Raw genomic sequence first — 9,790 nt, 5'->3', positions numbered from 1 at the left:
GCCAGCAGGTTGAGGAAGGTGATCCTTCTTCATGTCTCAGATCTGGTGAGACACATCTGGAGTGATGGGTCCAGTTCTAAGCTCACCAATACAAGAAAGACGTAAACTTAATGGACCAAGTTCAGTGTAAGCTCACAAATATGATCAAGGGACAGAAGTATATTTCATACAAGAAAAGGTTTAGATATGGGACTATTCAGTTTTGAGAAGGCTCAAGGAGATCATAGCCATGTAGGTAAAATAGCTGATGGAGGGAGTAAAGAAGATGGAGCCAAACTTCTCAGTGGTGACCTGTGACAGAACAAGAGGTAATGGATACAAACTGAAAAAAATTCAATCTGAAGAAAATACTTTGTACTGTGAAGGTGGTAAAAAACAGTAATAAGTTGCCCAAAGAGGTTGTAGAGACTCCATCTTCACAGTTGCTGAAAATTCAATTGGACACAGTATTGGGCAAATGATACCACTTGTGCAGAGGGTTAGACTAAATGTTTTCAAGGGATTCATCTCCAACCTCAATCATTGCATGTTGATGGGGAAAAAATAACAACAAACAAACAAACAACAAAAAAAAAAACAGGCAATATCACACCTCTGGATTTGCATATCTGAAATTCTAGAGCAATTCCCAAGGATATTGTACAGCTAGAGAAGAGAGAGAAGAGCTACAAGGAAAAGCAGAGGTAGGGAGCAATATTTGTAAGAGGTAAAACTGAGGAGGCTGATGCTTTGCAACTTGGAGAAAAAGCAACTGGGTGGAGAATTGGTAAAGGTCTAGAAGTTCATAAATAACGAAAAGGGAGTGACTGCCTTTTCTCACTACCTGTGGTTTCCTAAAAAATGCAATTATGAGACACCAAGAATTACCAGGTAATACTATTCCTGAAAATATATCTTTAAGCAATGGACTGTGCTCCACAGGAAGCAAGTTGCAGTTTTGCAGATGGTACTATATTTTTGACAGATCTAGGAATGTTGATACAGCTAACAACAGGAGCTAAGCAGAAATAAGAGCAGGTAGATGGTGAATGAAAGAGGAAGGAGAGAAAAACACTTTTTCAGTTCACAAAAAAATAAGACCTGATATGACCAAAAAAGGAATGATCAGGAACCTGAAGTTTTTATCATTATTGAAGGAAAGAAAAATGAACTGCACAAAATGTGACCTAGAGATAGAATATCAGATTATGATCAAGTAATCTGATTTTTCATGTGTGAAAATACCAGTAAATTTTACCTCATAAATCCCATGCTAACAATGTGGGCATATTCAATCACGAAAACTGAACTAACTTTTCCTTCTTTCTTTCTCTGGGCAGATATGCAATAGCTACATCCAAGAACTTTGTATAGGGAGTCAAATCCATTTCTCTTAGACTGTCAAGTTGATCTCTCTGTTACAGGAATTCACTCTGAAGAAGGACAGGGAGATTGTTCTAGATGAAGCAAAGATTAAGCTGTGTGTGTCTGTGTGTGTATGTGAGAAACCTGTCTTTCTAACTTTAAATGCAAGCAAGCATAATTATAGATTCTATGCATGATTGTTCTACAGAGATGCATCACTGAAAAGCACTGAAGGTTTCCCACTGCTTTGCACTCATTTAAATGATATCATTACAATCTGCTGAACAGCACTTACCTTCTGAACTTGTTGGAAACTTTAAGCTTTCATTCATTCTCATGCACTGCCTGTTGAGCTAGTTGTAGTCACAGTAAGCATGTAGTTAAAAGTTTGAACTTGCCAAAAACACTGCAGAGAGCCATGCATGAAAACAGTCATTTTTACCAGAGCCATTCTCATTCAGCACTGTTCTATATCTTGTACTTAATTTCCTCTGGTGACAATGCCTATATCAAGAGAAGTGTAACAATGAAAAAATACATAGGTACTGTTCAGTAGATGAAGTCATACCATAAAAATTATTTCAGAAGATCGTAGTTAGTTTTGAAAAGTAAAGTATGCAAAAGTATTTTGTAAGTATCCAGATGAAGAGTGATGCTTAAGTCGAATCCTTTATTCATCTCCTTTTCTGTGCATCTGCTAAAGAACTTGATCACAGAGATATGAGCCCAAAAGGCAGGAAAAAGCTGCTTTTGGAATGAATCATACCTGAATCCACATTTAAGACCTCATTTTATATGCTAAAGAACACAGAAGTTGTCCTCAGAATGAATCTGAGTGGTATTGAATTAAGGAAGAGGGCGCCTTGGTATACGCCATGTTTGGAAGTTCATAATTTTAATAAGGCTCTTTACTGACTTAAATGGCCACCACAGCTGAAGATAAGCAGCTTCATGAATAAATCAGACATAAACAATCACTTAACATAAAAATATAATATGTAGGAATGGCCTATCCAAGTTATAAAGTGGTGAAATTGTGAAACAGTGTAAGCAAAATAAATAGGAAGTATTGAAAAGTTAGCATCTTGGAGAGGGTTACCAGTTTAATTAAAAAAAAATTCATTTCATGAATCAACTTAGTCATGTATTCTAAACTTTTTACCATATCATTTTGTTACATTTCCTGTTTGCTATGTGTATCTTTAAAAATATATGTAGTAAGTACCACGTTTTTTTTTCTTGCTAATATGTTTCTATCTTCCAGGAAAGAGAAGGATAGAATTATAAATTCAGAAGTTGCTTTTTGGGAATATCTTAGATTTTTGAAGTATTTTGCATCAAATGCACATTTGACCATCAGTCACTTTTTTTCTTTTCTTTCTTTTCTCTTATCTACTTATGTTAATGTCACATGCGAGATCCTTCAATTACACACTAAAATACTATCCTAGTTCCACATCCAGAGTATAAGGATGACAATGTGAGTTTTACCATATGGTCAATTAAAAATCTGTAGAATATGGTAGAGTAATTATGTATCTTTATTTAATTTATAACTTATGTATTTAATTACGTATGACAATAAGCAGTTTAAAGCTAACCACCAGTGTTTCCAATGCAAAAAGAAGAGCCGATACAAAACCAGTAATCTTAACCCATTGAAAAGCTATTTCTTTCCATGTATCTGCATAATGCAGGCAGGAGACCACACCAGGATAAGTTAGAGCATTACTTTATTTTCCAAGGGTTGAACTACACCGAGATACATCCAACAATACTTGAAAGGCACAGTGGTAAAACACCAGTTTGAAATCAGGATGATATGAGAAGAGCTAAATGGCTGATTCCAGATAAGTGAGGTCTTGCTAGTTCATAAGTTCTCCTGTAAGTCACTTGATGGCTGGGGTTGAAGTACCAAAAACCTGACTTGCCTATTAAGTTGTGACAGAAATAGCATCAGATCTGAATATGAAATTTTCTGTCCCATATATGTGGAAACTGCATCAGCGCACTTGAGACAGAGATTGATAACTGTCACTGTCACATTTTCACCTTCTGTGTGCCATACCTGGAGTATTGTGTTCAGTTTTGGGCCCCTCACTACAAGAAAGACATTGAGACCCTGGAGTGTGTTCAGAGAAGGGCAATGGAGCTGTGACGGGTCTGGAGCACAAGTCTTATGGGGAGCGGCTGAGGGAGCTGGGATTGTTCAGTGTGCAGAAGACGAGGCTCAGGGGAGACCTTACTGCTCTCTACAACTACCTGAAGGGAGGTTGCGATGAGGTGGGGGTCAGCCTCTTCTCCCAGTTAACAGTAATAGAGTGAGAGGTAATGGTCTCTGGTTGTTCCAGGGAGGTTCAGATTGCATATTAGGAACAATTTATTCTCAGAAAGAGTGGTGAGGCCCTGGAATGGGTTGCCCAGGGAGATGACTGAGTCACCACCCATGAAAGTCTTCAAGAAATGTTTAGATGTGGTACTTAGGGACATAGTTAGTGGGCAATATCGGTGATAGATGGACAGATGGACTAGATGATCTTAAAGGTCACTTCCAACCTTAATGATTCTATAACAATGATTTTCAGTTCTTATTTAGCTATGTGAGAAGGAACTTTAATGAAAGTTTTTAGCAAGGATAAGGGAGGGAAAGAATAAGGTTTGGTCTTGATTTGCTTCTGCATTTGTAGAGGACCCTCATCCCCAGAGGTGAAGAGTGAGGAATGAACCTGCAAGAAAGCTGGGTTCGTAATCAGGAACATTTTGCTTGCTAAATGCAGATTGCTGGTAGGGAGAAAGAAAACAGGCTTTGGGCAGGAGCTGGTTTCATACTGGCATTCTCATAAGGTACTGCAGGCTTCTCTGTGTTCTGGTATATCCACTGGGTCTGGGAAATTACAACAAATGCGTTCTGGAATTTTTAGCAGGCTTCCCTCCCCCCTACTCCACTGCTACAGACACTGATAGAGACGAGATAAGGACACAGTTTAAGAGCTCTTCCGGAGAAGCATCTGCACATGCAGTTGTAGAGGAGATACTGAAACAAAGATAAGAACTTTAAGAATGATTTTTTTCCATACTACTTTCCACTTCTTGTGAATGCTGTTGCTTTCATAGGTTATGATAAAATTTGGTTATTGGATTTTTCTTCTGATGAATGCCAAAGCTAACATCCTGAGTCAAATTATGTTAATGAAATCAATCTGTTTTGTTATTTACAGTCTTTTGACCTTTTCTTTAAAAAAAGACTAAGTGACAGATGGTTTGTACTGCTTCTTATATGAACTGCAATGGTGGAAGCTGAAGCAATAGCAAAATCAGTGCTTATACCTTTCCAGCTGGGAATTAACTTCATGAAATGCAGAATGCTCCTTCTGCAACCTGCACTGAATTCCCATGGAGGAAAAGAAACAAACAATCAAACAAACAAACAAATTAATAAAACGAGGTTTCACCTCCGAAATGATGTTGATGTTTTGGCTTCCAAGTGGATGAGGTGTTGAAACAGGATAATTGCTTTCCACAATTTTTGTTTGTGCAAAACTGTTAAGAGCAAATTCAATCACAGAAAGATCTGCAGCACCAGTACCTGAAATTCAGTTTAGTGAACTTGTTCTCTGAACTATTCGTTGTAGTTATCATAACTGTTTAAATATCTCATTAACTAACTGAACTTGCTGCTTCTGAAAACTCCCACATATCACCATTGCTTCTGACACTTTCTTAAAAGTATTCCATAATGCAATTGTAGTTTTAATGTAGATAAGTTCTCTCAAGTTCAAATTTTGCAGAAAATCTGATAACATCAAAGATATTTTGAACAGCTTTTCTGTGGCCTTAAAGCCAAGTATTGTGTTCATTTAAAAGAAGTTTTAAATAAACAACAAATTTAGGTCAGCTCCAGTACAGCGCATGAGATTGGGACATTGTGAAAGGGAAACGTACAGGGAGCAGAATCTCCTTGTGGTGATGCTGCTACCAGGAAAAAAAAAAAAACATCTCAGAGGTTGATTTGTACATTTCACAGTGCCAAGGAAATATAAACAGCTTCTTTAGTGTAGATAGCACCTGCACTACACATTGATCCCTGATCTCACAGACCAAGAAGGCACCTGCAGCACATCACCTGAAAAGAGAGAAACAGACTTCAAGTTTTGTGCTTGCTCCAGGAAGGTCATATTGTTTTTTTTGTTTGTTTGTTTTTTTATTTCTTCTAAGTAACTAGTACCTGAAGGAGAAAGCTATGGAGGGACTTTTTACAAGGGCATGTAATGATTGGAAGAAGGTGAAGGGCTGTAAACTGGAAGAGTGTTGATTTATATTAGATATAAGGAAAAAATTCTTTATTGTGATGGTGGTGAGACACTGGAACAGATTGCCCAGTGAGGTTGGATGTTTCCTCCCTGAGGACCTAAGCCAGGCTGGATGGGGCTCTGAGCAACCTGGTCTAGAGAGAGGTGTCCCTGCCTATAGCGGAGGGTTGGAACTGGATGATCTTAAATGTCCCTTCTAACCCAAACTATTCTATGATTCTATGGTTCTATGATTCTTCTCCCTGCCTAGCAAGTGACCAGCTCTCTGAGGCACTGTTTAAGGCTGTTCATGGAGGAGAACAGTGCTCTTCTATGAGAGCAAGTTGGTATGAGAGCTGACATGCGGGAATCAAGAGTAATTCTCTCTACCTGATAACCAATCACCAAAGAGAGCTTCCAGCATTCGTCATGCTAAATTGAAGCATGTTTGAATTCTGAAGGATCTCAAAGGGTTTTTAAGAAATGAGATCTCCTGAAAGCTTAGTTCACAAGTCAACTAGTTTTGAGCTAAAATAACTTAGAGAGTATTTAATTTTCACAAAATAAACATGTGAAATGATATATTTTTATAACTTATCCTCAAAATCTGTGTCCCCCATATGTTAAAAATTAGAACATTTTAAGATTTCCCAAACTGCATATACAAAATTTGATAACATGTTAGGGACAAGGCAGTCCTTCAATTGCAGATACAAAGAATAATGGTGTTTGTGTCCTGTGGTGGTATAGCCTAATCCAGCAAGAACTTATGGTGTTTTCTGGCTTTAGTTGATGTCACTGCCCAGCTTGTTTTTGAGTTTTAAGATTTGCTCTTCCATGAATCTATTACCTTGCAGTAGTTCATATAAGCAAAGATGGACATCGGGTGACCCTGTTCTTTAAAAAGATTATAAAATGTAGTATTCTGCCTTCTCAGAAGCACCTGTGATCTAAGAGCAAGAATAAAGTCATTTGGCAGCAAAGGAACTTGAGTTTCCCAGGCACTGAAGTGATCAAAGTCTCAAAATTTACACTTAAAATGATTTTGCTCAAAAAATCAATTTATATAGCTAGTAGAATTTGCTAGAATTAAGTAAAAGTAATTCAAAATAAGTTATAGCAGCAAGAAGAAGAAGACAGTTTTATTTGGTAGTTTTGTCACTGTTCTTCCTTTAAGTCCTATCTTTTTATGTTATTTGTATTAGCAAAGTATCCCTGCAATGCCACTTATATAATTCTTTCCATCTTTTTCATCTAAGAGTATAAGCATGCAGCTGCTGCTGACTTCTCCAGTCCTGCATAACCCCAAGGAGCATTCAGTGAAGAAGAAACTCCTGTGTTGGTAAATACATTTTCTCCTGTTAATTATGATCTCTATTTGAGGTGATAGGAGACCTTATTCTATGGTTTTAGCCAGCTTCTTATATCCTGTGTTTCTGCAGGAAAATTCATCAATTTCAATATGTTTTTTCAGGCATGAGAGGAAGATGAACTGTATAGAAGTGAAGATCTTGCAAAGATTTCTTAAAAAAATAGCGTCTACTGAAGCAAATACTATGCTGCCAGCTGTTAAAGCTGGTGAGTAGTAGCTTCATGCATCTAAAGTGGAGTCACCATCTCTATTCTGGAGAATATAGGGAAGTAAAGTGGTATAGAATATCTGAGTAACTTGAAAACTTGAAAACTTGAAAACTAGCTAAATTTTAAAACTTTAAGCATTTAAGTTCAGCTCCCATGCAGAGCTGAGCTGAGAACTGTGATACAGTCAATCAAAGGCACAGAAACAGCTAATAAACTCCAGCTCTCCCATCCTAGAGACATAGGCAAGGCCATGGCTACCTGTGTGTGTTTCACCTTGTTGAAGTACTCCATTTCTTCTCCTCTGCTTTGTGTTCCACACTGAAAAGCAGAGCACACATTCCTTAAAGATGTTCCATCAACTAAGGATTATCTCTTATTTCTTCTTTACCATTTTAATGCTTTCATTCAATTTGCACAAGAAATGCATCTGAAAACATCATTTAAACTTAGATCCACTTAAGTTATTAAAGTAATCACCAACTGTAAAGCTTTCAAATGTGAAGACTGCAATTTCCCTAAAGTTCCAGTTTCTTTAAGTAAAAAAATAAATCAAAATTGCAATGGTATTTTAAAATGCTTTGAGATTAAAATATAGCAATGGGAGTAATGTTGTTAATGGGGAGAGGTAAAAGGTTTAGATAAAACCTTCCTTTTCAGAAGATAACCATGCCTGAATGAAAATCTTTCAGACTTTGCTTACTGAAAATTCGAGGCCTCTTTGTGCAGTCATGAAAGAATTTAAGCACTACTTAAGCAGACACGGGTGGATACTTAAGCTGACAGAGATGACCCTCTCATGGGATGTTTGTTCACAGTATTCTACAGACCTGGTTAAAGGACAATGAGCTAAGGAAAGAATAAATAAATAAACTAAGTAAAACCACAAAAATGAACTTAGTGGTGAAAGTAAAATATTTTTAGAAGGAGAGGAAAAAAGTAAATAAGATTATGTTGGATCTATATTTTTCATTTGGGTTTCAGTTATTTTAAAAATACACATGATTTCATGCATAATACATACGACATGAAATTACAGCAACTGCTGATGCAAAGTAGGCAATTGTACATGCCAATTATTTATTGCATGCCTGTTGTATTGTTTGAATAAGCAATTATTAAACTCATAGAGACCAGCATGTTAACTAGGAGTGTATACTAGGCACATAATTACCACCACTTAATTCAGAAAAATCAAGCAATGTAGAATTTAGCTGGGGGAATGGTTATGAATCTTGGCATTTTTCCTAGGCATAAAATTATTGTTTCATTATGTGAATTTCTTGCATTTATACCAGCTTATGCCCCAAAGTGATTTAGAAAATGATATAAGCTCAGTAAATCAAGATGCGTGCCAGCTAAACATATGAATGGTCATTTGGATTTCTTTGTCACCCTTCAAGACTTGTTTGCAAATCCTGCAGGAACAGGGTTATCTGTGGACAATTCTTCATTTTCAACTGAAATTTAGATGTCCCTCTGTCAAGGTATGCAGTCCCAAATACTGCACAGCAGTGGAAGTAGTGAATAAAGCCGTACTTGGATAAACTTCAGAAGGAAGTTGCTTAGAGTCAACACACTGAAACTTAAATTTTAGTCAGTGTGATGGCTGATGCCTTCTAATTTCAGATGTTTGACATCCTCAGATTGCTAGACTGCATTTTTAATCCTGATCTGAGAATTGCTGTCGGCTGGTGCCACAGAACCAGTGCTGTAGTGTAGTGATAACTCCTAGATCATTCAGGGTTCTTCAGAGTGCTCTGAACACTGACTGCACTGGGGGACCTTATCAGAAACTTTTGAGTCTCAGAATGACACAGACACGTTAAATCTGTTTAACACGTTTAATCTGTATAAACAAATTTATAAATTTGTTTATAGCCCTTGCTTTAAATGAAATCATAATATACTTTGGTCACTTAAAAAGCAAAAAGTTTGTAGCTAATTCTTCCTAGTGTTAGCTTTATCTGAAGTCCCAATGATAATTAGGTATCAGCAACTCTTACATAGTTGTCAATATTGAGAGAAGATACAGGCAAATTTGCTTTTTAACTATTTTAACTGATAAAAGTGAGAACTCAGTACCGTCTAAAGAACTCTCAAATGAAGGCCACACAGTTGGCAACTCAGCTCTTCCAGACTTGAAATTCTCCATTTTCTTTCCATTAATTTCAATGAAAATTTCTTGCATGTGTAAGGCAGTATGAACGAGATAAGTCACATCTTTAGGAAATCTGAAGGTCCTCGTTACAATTTAAGAATTATTATAACTCTGTATATTTTGTTATTATTGGTAAAAACAAGAGTACGTATTGGTAAGAAGTAACACACTCACACTCCACGGACAGAAGAAAACTGAAGCATATTATCTAGCTGTCTTCCACTTTGCCCCAAGTATTGACAGCATATGCTTCATCATGTCTGCACTTGAGAAATGAAAGTTGAAGCATTGTTTTCAAATTGTTTAACTGTTTTTGGAACATTGGTGGGCTCCCAAAAGTGTCGTAACAGTCTAGTTCTATTTTAAGAGCAAAACAAAGCAGTTGCCCTTTCAAAATACAACTTAGTTTTCCCTTTTT

Source organism: Meleagris gallopavo, chromosome 1 (assembly GCF_000146605.3).
Source record: "Meleagris gallopavo isolate NT-WF06-2002-E0010 breed Aviagen turkey brand Nicholas breeding stock chromosome 1, Turkey_5.1, whole genome shotgun sequence".
NCBI lineage: Eukaryota > Metazoa > Chordata > Aves > Galliformes > Phasianidae > Meleagris > Meleagris gallopavo.
The sequence above is the reverse complement of the archived record's forward strand: the minus strand, read 5'-3'. Positions refer to the sequence as shown.